The following is a 10,526-nucleotide window of genomic DNA, read 5'->3' as shown; positions in this document are numbered from 1 at the left end:
CCTGCTGGGAACGGTGGCCGTTACGCCCCCATCAGGCGCTGGGAATGGAATTAGCGCCGGCGGGTTCACCGTTCGTTCATCAGGTGCTGGCGATATGACGGGGAAGCCCAGCTTCCCACGGGGGCGGCCCTGGGTGTGGAGGACATGCACGTTAGCTAGGCCCCGAACACGCTGCCCGAGGCTGCTGGGCAGGGCACTGTCAGCGTCAGTCACCACGAGTCTAGGACGGACGCTGCCCATTGGAGCACGGTGGCCTGGCTTTCTGTTTACTTACGTTCACAGACGCATCCTGCGAAGGGCTGGACTTGACCCTTGCTTTGCACTAAGATCTATTGTTTCAGCCCAGCAGGCGTGGCTCAGTGGTTGAGCATCAACCTATGAACCAGGAGGTCAGGGTTCGATTCCAGGTCAGGGCACAGGCCCGGGTTTTGGGCTCGATCCCCAGTGTGGGGTGTTCAGGAGGCAGCTGATCTGTGATTCTCTTTAATCACTGATGTTTCTCTCCCTCTCTCAAATCAATAAAAAAAAAATATTTTTTATAAAGGATCTATCATTTCAAAACATCATGTGCTCGTGCTGCCAGTCATAACCCAGGGGGTTGTTTTTACTCCAATGGAAAGCGATGGAACAGTAGAAATCTCACTCGTGTGGACGCCCCTAGCAATGCCTGCTACATTGACTGAGGAGAAAGAGCCGTGAGGTTAGAGGGGAGGCATCAACATGTTGTTAGTAATAGTAATATTTGATCTGTACATTGAACAAGGCTTCCACCCGGAACCACTCGAATAGTCACCTGCATTGTTTTTTAAAAATATATTTTTATTGATTTCAGAGAGGAAGGGAGAGGGAGAGAGAGAGAGAAACATCAATGATGAGAGAGAATCATGGATCTGCTGCCTCCTGCCGATCCGGGGATTGAGCCCATAACCCGGGCACGTGCCCTGACCGGGAATCGAACCCTGATCTCCTGGTTCATAGGTTGATGCTCAACCACTGAGCCACACAGGCCGGGCTAAAAGGCTTCTTAAAGCCCGGCCTGGTGTTGAGTGTGAGGTTTCTAATGGGACCATCCATCACTACTGACCGCTTGCCGGGAGAAACGTCGTGGCCTCATAACCCCAGGGACAAAAGCCCGTGCCTGGCCGAAGGTCACGTGGCACCCTGGCTTCTCTTGGCCACTGTTGGTCGCCGATCACACCCACCTGTGATTCAGGTTGCCCTTCACTCTTTCTCTTTGTCCTCTGCTCCCCTCTCATCTTCCTCTCCCCTCCCTTCCTTGCTTCATCAATGGGCAGATAATAAGAGGCCTTTGCGCAGACGCTGACCTAGGAAAACGGGGCCATCGGTGGATTTTCGAAAAGGGTGCTCAGAACCCCGGTGTGCCAGTTGGTCCAGGCGGTGGCAGGCGGCAGTGGGTACAGGAGCACGGCGTGCCCCTCTCCCTCTGAGCCCCTCTTGGGAAGTCTTCAGAGCCTGCACCCACCTCCTGAAGAAGCCTTCCCAGATGCCCAAAGCACATTTCCTTGTTTTTTTTAAATATAGTATGTTTTATTGATTTCAGAGAGGAAGGGAGAGAGAGAGAGAGAAACATCAATGATGAGAGAGAATCACGGATCATCTGCCTCCTGCACGCCCCCTACTGGGGATGGAGCCTACAACCCGGGCCTGTGCCCTGACCAGGAATCGAACCAGTGACCTGGTTCATAGCTGAGCCACGTGGGCCGGGCCAAAGCCTGTTTTCTTACACTCCAGTTCCGGCACGTATCAGAGTCCACTTTGTTTCTGTTTCAGGGTAAACTGTGTGCAGTGGTCAGTCTCACGCTGGTCTCCGAGCCACTGGACACAGGGAATTCGGTGAGAATGTGTCAAGAGACACTTCCCAGGCACCCACGGTCCTGTCCCAAGTGCTTTTCTGGCCTTTAGGAGTAACAGCACAGTCCCAGCCTCAAGGGGTTGGAGAAGAAGGAAGGCGCATTTTCAGATGAGCCAGCGACCCGAGGCGCTGCCTTAGCGCTGGCCAGAGGGGAGCGGCCGCCGCTTCCATAACGGGCGGACGCGTTTCCCGCCAGGTTGTAGCTGGACACACTCTTGGGGTCTCACCCCACATTGAAAGCCATACGATTCTTTTTCCTCTTTCGGACCCTTTTCTTTTCAGTGCACTTTGAAACACACCTGGTTGTGACACTTCTTGGGGGATCATGTTGGGAGACCTTGAGTTACCTTCCCACCCGTCCCGGCTGCGGCTTTCAGCACATCCTCAGCCCTTCGAATTATTGAGCATCTTTCTGAGATTACATTTTTTATCCTTAATTACATGACAGATATACACCATGAACTATTGACCATGTAATGACGGTTTCAATGCGCGGTCTCCCCAGAGATGTGAACCGTAACGTTAAGGATTCTGTCTTTCATGAAAGAAGTCTGGTGGGCCACGCGGGGCTGCCTGGGTTAAGCTGCGAACTACATTTCCCAGCATCCCCTTGCCTGTGTGGTTCCGGGTTGGAGTCCAGGCCTCTCTGAGGTCTGTGGGCCCTCAGAAGAGGTGCTCGGAGGTTCCTGCCTGTCCCTTCCCCCTGCTGATGTGCACCCAGCAGTTCTTCCGGACTCTGGGCGCTGATGCCCAGCCGAGCGCAAGGCCCACCCGCAGGTGCCAGGTGCGAGGCTGCAGACCCCCGGGCAGCAGCTGCACAGAGGCCTCTCGGCCTCTCTGATTGACTGCGGACCCTCCAGCCCCCCTCCTGGCCCTCCATGCCCCTCCCCCAGCTCCTTACATGACTGTAGGCGGATTCCTATAAAAAAGCCCTATTCCATGGCCTTGCGGTGTCTCCGTTCCCTGCCTGGACCCTGCCTGGCACCAGCAGAGAATTAGAAGCAAGTGTGAAGTCTCTTTTCAAAGGAGCTTTTATTCTCCTAAAGCCTTTTGCTCTTCAGGTTCTTGTTAAGGGCAAGTGCTTAGAGGTGGACGGAGGTGCTAAAACCCTTGGGACTTGTTGCTGTGGTCTCTGGAGCATAATGAGCCGCCCTTCTCAGAGGAAGACGACCCTCCAACGACCCTCGGGTCCACTGCTGTGGGTGGAGGTGGGAGGTGCTTACCCAGACAGGTCCAGGTTGTGAAAGCTCCTGAAAGAACTGACACTCACTGCATGTTTATTTTTGTCCTTCCTCCCTCTCTCCCTCCTTCCATTCCCCCATTCACTCATCCACCCATTTACCCATCCATCCAACCATCCCTCCCTCCCATCCATCATCCATCCATCCATCACTCCCTTTATCCCTCCCTCCCTCCCTCCCTTTGTCCCTCCTTCCCTTCATCCATCTATCCATCCCTCCCTCCCTCCCTCCCTTCATCCATCCATCTATCCAACCATCCCTCCTTCCCTTCATCCATCCATCATCCATCCATCCATCCATCCATCCCTCTCTTCCTCCCCCTTCCCTGCCTCTTTCCCTCCCTGCCTCTTTCCCTCCCTCCCTCCCTCCTTCCCTCATCCATCTATCCAACCACCCATCCACCCACCCATCCATCCTCCACCTTCTGATCCTAACACTCCTGAGTGACCTGCCTTGGACACAGCGTGGAGTCCGGGAAGGTGGGCTCTGTGGCGGACCTGCTAAGTTTAAATGCAAGTGTCAAAACTCACTAACTATGGAACTTGGGGTTGTTATTTAACTTCTGAGCCCGTGTCCTCGGTCTTTCTGTGGTGATAATGCCTGTTCCGTAGGGTAGCTGTAGGGTTAGATGAGATAGCAGGGGTAATGTGGCCAGCACCAGCCTGTGCTATAGTATTACCCCTCCATCATGGTCATTGCTGAGGTTATTTTTCCCCAACCATCTCTATATATAAAAGGCTAATATGCTAAGTGTCCAACTGTCCGACCGGTCGCTTTGATGCACACTGACCACCAGGGGGCAGACACTCAATGCAGGAGCTGCTGTGATGTGCACAGAGAAACTGTATTGAGGACCTGGTGCTCACAAAGCAACACTCAGCTTTCCCCAAGTGGAACACAGGCCCGGCCACCACCCTGGAGCAACACCCCACCAAATCGCAGCCAATGCAGCCCACAGCCCAGCCCAGCCTGGAAACAGTCACTGTGGGCGCCAGGTAATGACGTTAAGTAGCAACGCCCGGCTTCCTCTCCCTAGCGATGACTAGCCTCCTTGCAGTTTCTTCAGCCCAGGAACATGACTTGCTTTATAGCCAGGTGCAGACATTTCACAGTTTAACCAAATGTTTGTGAAGCGTTTTCCCGTGCCTCATCTCATTTGATCCTCACAGAAGTCCTGGAGAAGGTAGATAGGAGACTTGGTGGAATCCTAATTTCTTTTCACTAGCCGGAAAACAGAGATTTAAAAAGCTTAGAAACTTGACCCGACTGAAAAGGAGTAAGAAATGGTGGACCTTGAAAGTGACTTCAGGTTTTCTCACTGCGCAGAATATAGTCAAACACTGCTATTGTTAAATATTTTACCCTTTGTTCTCCCTGCGCGATCTACAATAATAATCAGCTTCGTGTTGATATTTATTGCTGTGTTGCTGACAATTACCTGAAAGAGAAGTTGGGGTGCTTCACTGGGCTGGGAAAAGTTTAGCTACATCAGAAAGCAGGTCTAACTAAGCAAGTTTGTTCTATGTCTATAAAAGGCTTAGCTGACTCGCGCATGCGTGATACATATAAAGCTCTCGCTGGTGCCAGTTGCACGTGTGTGTTTCGATCTGTCATTGTCTATCGTGAATTTTGTTGACACTCCTATTATAGAGAAAGGGCGAAGAGCGATATTAAAGTATTTCTTCTAATCAATTCCCTTTCAATGTGCACGAATCTGTGCACTGGGCCACCAGTTGAGCAGTAATTGATGTACAACTTGTCCTTAACTCACACGTGAATCTTTGTCTTTCAGAAGCTTACAGTTCACTGGGTGGGGCAGGCACAGAAGCCAGCAGAGCGCCCGCAGCTGAGCGGAAGGACACCAGAACTGGGCAGTATCCGCCCTGGCCAGGTGACTGTGTGGTTAGAGCAGGAAGGGGGGCAGGTGATCTGACACTGACTCTTGACAAAGATTAAAAGTGAAGGGGCCGGGGAGGGGTCCCCCTCCAAGCCCGGGGGCTCACGAGTAGCTAGAAGGTCCCTGCCCCGAGGCCCGAGCAGCAGGAACTGCAGGCGTGTCCGCTCTGATTTCTCTACGAGAACATGGTGGCCTCCCTGCTTGTGTGTGGGAGCAGGGAGCGGCCCGGAGCCCACAATCTTCCATCCGTCTCCCTTGTCCAGGCCCGCGGGCGCCCCGAGCCTTGGGGAAGCACAATTAAAAAGGGGGTGATCCTCTGTTCAAGTCCCCCGGCTTCATTTTCGTGATTATAGCAGATTAGGGGCCATTTGGAGGCCCCGCTCGCAGGGACTGCGCCTTCTCTCAGCCCTTTCAACAGTTGTTTACGGCGGTTCCACTCCTTTATGCCGCTCGGAGCCTCTTTATTTTGAAAGCCAGGCAGACAAGGCCTGAAATTATTCCATTAAAGAGGGGCAATTTTTGTAATGGGACTTAGAGTGCTTCGCAGAAGTGCAGGCAAGTTTCTTCAATATCCTGAGCATTATTCGCTCATTTAGTTAAATGATGTTTCTAATTCCCTGGTAATTACGCGTAATGAGGCACTTTTTCTCTTCTGGATGAGACTTTAGCCTAATATGAGATGGCGTATTTTTTCTTTCTTTTTTTTTTGCCTCCATGGGGATAATTACCCCTTCCCAGGAAAAGCAGGTTTGTTGTGCAGAATATAGCAAATTACTTTATTTCCTGCCATCCCGGCTGCCAGCAAATTATGAAATTAAGTTTCAGCAGCGCATTAGCACCGTTTTGGAAAAAGCCCGAGACTGTTTTTCCTTGTTCTTTTTCTTTGCTTTCTTTCTTTTTCTTTTCTATTTTTTTTAAATTCACGTACTGCTGTCCTCGGGGCTGTAGAGGCCATTATTCGTAGACTAGATGTTTTTCTGCCAATTCCGCGTATTCAGAGGGACTGAAGCAGCGACATGGCTTTAATTTCTCTGGCGGACAGCCAGCGTCGAATGTTCTTGCGAGCGTCTTTGTGTCGGTAATTATCGTCGCGAAGTTAAGTAAGACGTCCCCTCTTCCCTCTGCTCCCCCCACGCCTCTGGATGTCCAATTACCTCTTCTTTGTTCGAGGCTTCAATTAGATGCAAAGCAACTACATTCGAATCACATGAAGGTGGTGACACCCACCATTAAAAGGCAAGAAATGCAGGCGTATTGCCGTCGCTCTGCTTAACTCTCGTGGTTGTTCAAAAGCAAACGTGGAGAGAGAAGCAGGGGCGTCGCTAACGAGGGGCGGCGTCGTGCTGAACGGGGTGTCCTGGAGTCAGTGGTCCTCACCAATTTTAAGACAAGTCCATGTGTGTGCATGCGCGAATGCATGTGTGTGCACGTGCACGTGTGTCTGTACACACATGCACATGTCTGCACATGCATGCGAGTGTGTGTATGCACACATGCCTGTGCATGCACGTGTGCGCCCATGTGCATGTGTCTGTACACACGTGTATGTGTGTGTGTGTGTGTGTGTGTGTGTATGCAGGCTCTGCTTACCTGGGTTTTGTTTCTGAAGAAGAAACATTTCTTGGGAATGGAAGGAGAAAGAAAGAGCCTTGGCTGGGGAGCCTGGGGCTTGAGTTTCAGGGGGGACCCTCTCCGCCCCGCCTCTCCTCTGGAAAGTGCGTGGCTCCCAGCAGCCGGCCTCCAAGCTGTTTCCAACTGGGCAGGTCTCAGGCCAGTGAGTAGAGGGCCCCCCCCCCCCCCCCCCCCCCCGCCTCAGGAGCGATGCTGGGCCAGGGGTGCCTGGTCTGCTGCCTGCTCACCTGTCCTGGGAAGCGGAGGGCCCTGCCCAGTGCGCGGCCCTCGGGACACATGGTTCTCGGCCCAGTGACCCCAGGACCTTGGCTGGCACTGCTTCCGCGTGGCGTGTCCCTGTGCTCTTGACGGATGTCCCGGCTTCTCCTTTCCTTGAGGGCGCGAAGGGCTGGTTTGTGCGTGGCCGAAAGCAGTAGCACTTCTGAAGACAACCCTCCCCATTGGCACCGAGCCCGGTGGTGGGCCCGTTCCTCCAGGCCTCAGGGCCCGGCCGCTCCCCGAAATGATGAGTCTTCCTCTGCGGAAGCAGCCTGCATGAAACACTCCCCATCGGCAGTTTCATGTTAAGAAACTGCTGTTTTGGCTGATTCTGTGAAAAAGGCAACTATTGCCCGGCCGGCGGGGCTCAGGGGTTGAGTGTGGACCTAGGCACCAGGAGGTCAGGGTTCGATTCCCGGTCAGGGCACAGGCCCGGGTTGCGGGCTCATCCCCAGTGTGGGGCGTGCAGGAGGCAGCCGGTCCATGATTCCCTCTCATCATTGATGTGTCTCTCTCTCTTCCTGTCCCTTCCTCTCTGACATCAATAAAAACATTAAACCAGCGGTTCTCAACCTGTGGGTCGCGACCTCTTTGGGGGTCGAACGACCCTTTCACAGGGGTCGCCTAAGACCATCAGAAAACACATATATAATAACATATTGTTTTTTGATGAATCACTATGCTTTAATTATGTTCAATTTGTAACAATGAAATCGGGGGTCACCACAACATGAGGAGCTGTATGGAAGGGCCGCGGCGTGAGGAAGGTGGAGAACCGCTGTGTTAAACAAAAGGGGGAACTACTTAGGCACTGGATATGAGTGAGCATCAGATGGAGTCAAGAACGAGCCGTCTGGCTCCGCAGTGGGCCCTGCAGGCCGTCTTGTTGTTGGGTTTGGGTTTCGCTTTGGAGACCATGACCCCAGGCTCTGAAAGGGACCTGGACGGAGTCAGCGCCGTCCTCTCAGGACAGCCCAGCGCCTTTACCGGCGGAGAAGGGTTTATTGGTGAGAACAGAAGCTGGCGGAGGGCCTGAGTGGTACTGAGTGTGAGACACGGAGTAACTGGCTGCCGGCGGCGGGGATGCTGCCAGCACATTCTGTAGACTTGGCTCGAGTTCCTGGTCACCGCGGCAACCACTGAGCCACCTGCTGAGACGGGTCATCCAGGCAGGAGCGCCCTCCCCCCCACCCAGGTTCAGGGCGGGGGCCAGGGGCAGGGGAATGGGGAGAGGCTGGGGCCTTCCTCTGAGCGTAGGAATCAGCACAGATTTGAATATTTAGTCCACAGGGTTATAAATAATGTGAGTTTTCATTGACGGGTAAGCGGTGCTACATTTAGTACAATAATTAGTTATTTGATTACTTTTGTTTTAGCCTCGAGTCGAGGACAATTGACAAATGTGAATACCTCGGAGACGGATGGGGCGCCGTAAACTAACTTTATTTATTACAAAACGCAGTTTTATTAATATGAATCGACAGTAATTAATTTGCTAGTGTTGATGTTAATAATTGCGTGTAATTTATGAAATATTCATGCTGCAGCAGAAGAAAGTCAGGCCAGGCTCCCGGCTTACTTGTTAAAAACACTGGATATTTCAACAAAGCCTTTCCAGTTCAGTGCATTCTTGTGTCAGTGGTTTGAAATCCCAGAAAAGAACAAGTCTATTTTTATTGATGTCAGAGAGGAAGGGAGAGGGAGAGAGAGAGAGAAACATCAATGATGAGAGATAATCATGGATCGGCTGCCTCCTGCACGCTCCACACTGGGGATCGAGCCCGCAACCCGGGCCTGTGCCCTGACCGGGAATCGAACCCTGACCTCCTGGTTCATAGATTGACGCTCAACCCCTGAGCCACGCTGGCCGTAATAACAAGTACTTTCCTTGCACGGAGCCTTTGCGTGCCTGTGTTTGCAGTTCTTAGCTTGACCTCGGAGCCCTTCTAGGGACGCCGTGCCTGCACGTTAGGCCCACGAGGCCCGTGAAGCGGAGCAGAGCGCAGTTCTTCCCGCTCCTCCCAAGCGATCAGGCGCCACTGCGCTGTCGGGTTGAGTCTTCATGCGAGTTCCCCAAGTCGTTCCTTTCTTCCCATTGCCCAGGCGGGAGCCACGGCTGGGAGAGGGCTGGGCTCTGAGTTGAAGGGTCAGCGGCAGGACTCTGCCCCAGTCCTCGGCTCCCAAATCCAGGACACAGCGTGAAATCTAATTTTGCTTTTATTCCAATTTTTTTCCCTGAAAGAAAGTATGGACTGTTTCCCCCTCCTAATTCAGTTTGGTCCCCTTCTTCCTAGAAAAGGATTGCAATTACAGAGACTCACAATTGAATTGAGCTAATGCGATCAGCCCGGGGGCTGCGTCCGTGAGCAGCTCTGCGGAGGCCCCGGTCCGGTCTCACGGCGGAGGCCCCTCCCCGCTCAGGAGCCGCAGGCTGGGCAGAGGGCAGCTGTGCTCAGGGTCAGGAGAGGCAGCCGTTGGGGCTGGAACATCCCCCAGAAGTCCTGGCTCAGTCCCTGGCTCCCCGGGCTGACTGTGTGGGCACGAGGCCCGTCCCCACGCTGAGAAAGGCCCGAGTTCGCTTTCACGCTCCTGTCGTCTTCATCTTGAAACTCTTATGCCTTCTGAACGAGGGACCCGAGTTTTCCTTTTCCTGGCCCCGAGGAGGGCGGCGCTGGCTCTGGCTCCTGGGGCCTCGGGCTGAGCTGTGCCTCTCGGGCTCAGTCTGCCCCTGTGACCCGGCGGCCGCTGTTTCCTCCACAGGTGTTCTCAGGGCTTCACCGAGAGCCTGCCCCCGAGCACCTTGTCAATCCCAGAGCCCACGGCCAAGGCCAAGGCGGGAACTAGTATTAGGATGGCCTTCGTCCCCCACCCACACCTTCCCGCCCTCCCTGGGGCCACCGAGAGTGGGGGCTCCTTCCAGGGGCGGCAGAGGAGGCCAGGCCAGTGTCTCCCTGACCCCCACGGAGCCCGGTCCCAGGTCAGAGCTCTTGGTCAGTTAGAAACCAACAAAAACCCAAGCCCATGGGCAGCTCAGGGTGAAAGCTCCCCCCACATTCTCACCCGGGGCCTCAGAGGCTGGCTCTGGAGCCGGCCGACGTGGGACGGTTCAGGGTTCCAGACACCCTCTGTGCGTCCCCCCTTTCAGTTCTCCTGGGCGTACACCTAGGAATGGAATTGCCGGGTCACATGACAATTGTGTTCAAGTTCTGAGGAACCAACAAACTGCTTTCCCAGTGGCTGCCCCATTTTCAATCCCTCTACATCAGTGATTCCCAAAGTGGGCGCTACCGCCCCCCGGTGGGCGCTGCAGCGATCCAGGGGGGCGGTGATGGCCACAGGTGCATTTGGGGGCAATGAGTAACTGCTATTAAAATTTAAAAAAAATTAATTTCCAGGGGCTGAGTAATATTTTTTCTGGAAAGGGGGCGGTAGGCCAAATAAGTTTGGGAACCACTGCTCTACATCCTCGCCAGCACTTGTTATTAGCGACGGACAGGTCATCGCCTCCTTCACAGACACACACAGGCGCCTTTGCTCGAAGCGATGCATCTGAGCAGGGAAGAGCGGAGGGGGAGGAGGGGGAGGAGGGGGGGAAGAGGATCAGGAGGAAGAGGAGGATGATGAG

This window comes from Myotis brandtii, unplaced genomic scaffold, assembly GCF_000412655.1.
Source record: "Myotis brandtii unplaced genomic scaffold, ASM41265v1 scaffold656, whole genome shotgun sequence".
In the NCBI taxonomy this organism is placed as follows: domain Eukaryota; kingdom Metazoa; phylum Chordata; class Mammalia; order Chiroptera; family Vespertilionidae; genus Myotis; species Myotis brandtii.
The sequence above is the reverse complement of the archived record's forward strand: the minus strand, read 5'-3'. Positions refer to the sequence as shown.